We start from the raw sequence: 5,153 nt of genomic DNA, 5'->3' as shown, positions 1-5,153 counted from the left end.
AATTTATAGATGCATTAGAATTTCTAAGATGCACATATATGAAAGTTCTTAAATTTTAATTACTAAAATAATTATTCTGTTTTTACTATTTTGATAAATAATTCATTTCATTAATATTTATAAAATATTGATATTAATATTCATTTTTATTCTTTACTTGAAAAATTCATATATTTAATGGTCATTCATTTACATGACAATTTATATATTAAGAGATAAACCCAAATGACTCAAACTCTACTATCCTAAACCAAAACACTAATCTTATCTCAACTCAATCACTTTCAATCTAAATTTTATCTCATACATCATAATATTCCCTAACAAAAATAACTCTTGAGAACACGCCCAGCGCCCCAGCCCATGGATAAGAACACATTGGCCCAGACACTGGCCTAGGCATACCCGTTAAAGCCTAGAGACTACAGGGTGGACGCAAGTGACCTGATGCCAAGAGTAAAGGGACGTTAACAACTGAATTGACTGAATGAATTAGTCATTGAGGATATTATAAACTCCTTAATAGCTGAAATTGAATAGTTGGCCTGATTATTATACACTTCAAATAAAACACTAAGTCATTCAGTTCAGCCACTTGGCCGCCTGTTATCAAATAATCCCTAACATGTGCTCTCCATTAAGCTGGCATTTAGTAGCATACCAAGGAAACGCTTGTGGTTCGATCAAGGTTTAAAAAACATCGTTGACCCAGACACTTGAACCATTTAACCCAGAAACTGTTCATAAATTCGGCTCCGTTTAACTGTTTAAGTCCCAACCTGCTACTTATCGTCAACCCAGATTATTGAACCATCCAATCGTTGGTGACTGTTCGGATTCCTGTCAACGTAAAAATAGAAGAAACAAACCGGACACTTGTGGACAGCGAGGAATCATCTTCTATCCTCTCTAACTTCTTCTTCATCATTTAATCTACGGATTAGCAGCTCTGACAATCCTTGTATTATTTCAAAAGGCAATTTTACCCTTGAATTAAAGAAAATGCCAATTTAAACCTTAAACTTACGAAAAAAAGCCAGTCGTAAGCAATGACGCCCAATGTTAGAAATACGTTTTCAATCCATTAAATAATGAATAAAATAATAGAAAATGATGATAGATATTATTAAATTAAAAAAATTATAAACGAGTCTCACTAAATAAAATAAAATTATTTAATATAAAATTAATAAATATTGAAAATAATATATAAATAGGTCGCATTGAAATTATTGGTGGATTCCAATTGAAATTTCCTCTTTTTAAAAAAAAAGAATTGATGGGGCCACTTAAAATACTTCGCTCCAAGCTCAGACTCTACTATTCAAGAAATCTCTAATTTGTCAAGGTAAGAAAAAGACACTCTTTTTGGACTACCAAATCATTTCTCCATATCCAAAAATCTTTTCTCGACTACATTGTTACAGGGTTGTTCTTGTGTTCCTTCTTGTATCTCCTGTTTAGGTGAAGAACTTGTGTTCCTTCTTGTTACAGGGTTGTCAAGGTAAGAAAAAGACACTCTTGTATCTCCTGTTTAGGTGAAGAGCTTATGTTGTAGGTAGTTGTTTGATACTTTGATGGTAAGTTGATGGTTATTGTTCGTGGAGTAATCCTTGTGCAGCAGAAACAAAATTAGAAGATAGTCATTTTGGGAACTAATGAGGGGTAATTTGGTCTTCCAATAATATGATGACACGTGGCATTGCAGAACAGTAGAATGACACCTCAGCACCACGTAAGCAAATTTTAGAAGCACTTCGAACACTTCACAACTGCATCAGTGACCTCAATACCACCTCGATAGGCCGAACTACAAACACCTAAGCAAGACCTCAGGTCAGCATAAGAGGCAATCTACTTCCACCGATCTGACCTATTTCTAGTTAGCGACTTGCCTGATGTGCCAAGCGACCTCCCCCTTAAGCGGGTTATCGCCTCCGAATTCCCCGAGATCACAACGCCACGTAGGAAGAACTAGTTTTCACCTCACCCGCTTTCAAGCGGGATTGGATAGAAATTACCTGCTTAGATGGAGGCCACTTGTAGGCATGAAACCACCTTTGAACCAGACGGGTTGGAGATCCCAGACGCATTTCGTGAGGTTCATGACAACTCGCCTATATAAGGGCCTCACCTCCAACCTCATAAGGTACACACAAATTAGCACTCAAGCTCTCTAGCTCTCAAAAAACTTTAGTTCGCTAACTTAAGCATCAGAGTACCCACACCAGGTAAAGTAGCCCGAGTACTCTGATCCTCTCTCTTTCTTTATAGCTCAAACAAGCAACATACATAGTCCGACGTTTGAGCTGTCCTCCAACAGAGAGCTTCTAGATCATACACCACCAAGAACATTTTAGGTTGAACTGTTTGACCTGGATGGTTGAACCACCGACTGGGGAATTGGGAGTTGCCATAATTTCATTTCCTGGTCCATTTAAAACTTTGGGTTAAATCACATGAATGTTTTTGAATGCTAATAAAGTCGAATAACTAGAGTGATAAACTAACTTAATAGAAAATTAAAGCCTGAAATTCAAGTTTTTGTATAATGTTGGTATCATTATGCTGGGCTTGTGTAGGCCAACAATCACATAAGCCCAGTCTAATATATAAATCTATAATATTATTAAAAGTATGAATAAGAGTGTGGAACTTTTGTTTGACTAAAATATCCCAATTTTTGAATTTGCTCCCTCTCTAATTATAGGGCCAAAAATGTAATTTGAACAACCACTTTTCCCCATTCAAATACCTCTCATTAAGTCTTATATTTAAGGTATTAACTCCCATTAATATTTATTGAATCCTATTCTTAACTAGAATAACCCGTCTTTTTGAATTTGGTCCCTCTCTAATTCTATGGTCACAAAATGTTATTTGAATTACTACATTTCTCATCAGTCAATTCCCTCTCATTAAGTCTTATATTTAGGGTGTTAACTCCCATTTTTTTATTGAATCCTATATTAATTAACCATACCAAATTTACAACCAACAAAAAAATGGAGTTGCTTTCCTATTTGGTCATGAGTTAAGAAAATGTGTCAACCCTTGATGTCATAGTTAAATAATAATAGAAATTAAAAACATGAAAACACAAAAAAAATATATAAAAAATACAAAAGATGTATATAACATTTGGGAACTTCTAAAATATCATATATTCATCATATTAAGGAAAAATAAGTGTGGAAAATAAGAAAAATTTTTGTAAAGATAGAAATATAAAAAAACTATAGAAAAATTTGGAAAACATATTATTTACTATCATCATTAATTAGGGCTGCAACTTACGTAGGTCCAACCCAAGCTCGACCTATCCCGACCTCAATTTTTGCATGGTGTGGGCTTGAGTTTTTAGGCTACGGGCTGGGCATGGACCAGAAAACTCAGGCATGAACTAAAACTAGGTTGGGCTTGGGTTGGTAGCCTAAGCTCGAGCCAGATCCAAGCCCAACCCTAAACGAACTTGAGCCTGCCCAAAAGAATACTTACATACATACATATATGTGTGTGTATGCATATGAGTGCATGTTAGTATATGTATAAAGTATGTAAACATACTTTTGTAAATAAAATTTGTACATATTTTCAATTAATCTACTCTTAAATTGGGTCATAAAGCCTATTAAAAGATGATACATAAAAATATGTATATAAATTATTTCAAATCCATGGTTTTTAAAACCGACCCGGTGACCAAATCGGTCAGGGGTTCGGTTACCAGGTCGAATGGGCCGAGGGTTCAATGGTCCGACCATTCGAACCGAATGCTTGGCCCATTCAGACAAAAAATAAAAAAAAAATCAATAAAAATAAAATGGTCAAAACCGTTCGAATGGTTAACTGCCTGGTTCAGAAGTTCGCTAACCAAAATCAATGGTTTTGGGGAAAAATCCGGTTTTTGGGGAAAACAGTGACCGATTCCCGGTTTTTCCGGTCCAATCCAGTTTTAAAAACCATGTTCAAATCTATTGACTAATCCAACCCAGCCCAACCCGATCCCAAGGCCAACCTGAATTGCGTTGGGTTAAACTTGGATTCGGCCTGGGTTGATAAACTTAAGCTTAACCTCAGCTTGGGCTAGGTCTGAGCCCGAGATTTGCACCTTTGGGGTTGAGTCTGAGTTTACCTTCAACTCGACCCAACCCACCCGAGTTGCACTCCCAATCATCAACATCATAAAAAAATTTCACGTGCTTACAGATGATTAAAATTACAAAAAAAAAAGAAAAAAAGAAAAGAAAATAGGGCAACCGAAGTATGGTTCCTGATTTAATTGATTAGAGGCAGCCCACACCCCGTGGCCCAGTCCATGGGCCGAGATCCGTCGATTAACACCCCCAAAAAAATCAGCATTCAGCAAGCAAATTCAGTTAGCTAAAAGAACTCTCGTCATTTTCTGTTAGTGTGTCAGCGGTAGAAACCAAATTGTGCCCCAAGATTCTATTAGTTTTGTGGAGATCATGGTCGCGCAGGAACTTCCAATGAGCGGCATTATAAGTAGATACAGATGGCTGTGGCTGTTCGCACGGAAGCTCATCCTCAAGCTGCTAAAGCCCAGGCCCCGGGGTGAGAAGTTTAGAGTTCAAGACTTCAAGTATTATCATCAGGAGCCATAATCGGAGTTTGCATCAGAAATTGCCATATGAGAGCTAAGTCTCTTTGTCAGTTTGCCCCTGTTCATGTGATGAAGCTGTAGGCTGTAGCGGAGGTCTTCAACGTCGCAGATCAGTCTGGAAGAGAAGGAGATGATAGTATTATCATGGGTGCTCTTAAACAAACTCTTTCTCGATCCACCATGCATGGGAAGTCTGATCTATTCTTGAGGAGTGTAAGGATTTGCTCTGCCAGTTTTGCTTTATAGACTTGGTAATTCTGAGCCCCATGAGATTGATTGGCCTAGTGCACCGGATTTTCTTTCCCCTTTACTAGAAGAGAATCTTATAATTAAACTGATGTTCTTTCATGATGAATAAAGCAATTTGCCTTATGGATTCAGGAAAAGGTAAACATCATAAGGTAGATTTTAGAAAACGACCTGCAAATGAAACCACTTCTGATCCCCTGTTTTCGAGTCAGCGGTTCAACTGTTCGGTCAAATGGCTCCACCTAAAATGTTCCCAAAATATCAGCTTCACCATTAAACA

The sequence above is a fragment of the Nelumbo nucifera genome, chromosome 6, assembly GCF_055504915.1.
Source record: "Nelumbo nucifera cultivar China Antique chromosome 6, China Antique-T2T, whole genome shotgun sequence".
NCBI lineage: Eukaryota > Viridiplantae > Streptophyta > Magnoliopsida > Proteales > Nelumbonaceae > Nelumbo > Nelumbo nucifera.
The sequence above is the reverse complement of the archived record's forward strand: the minus strand, read 5'-3'. Positions refer to the sequence as shown.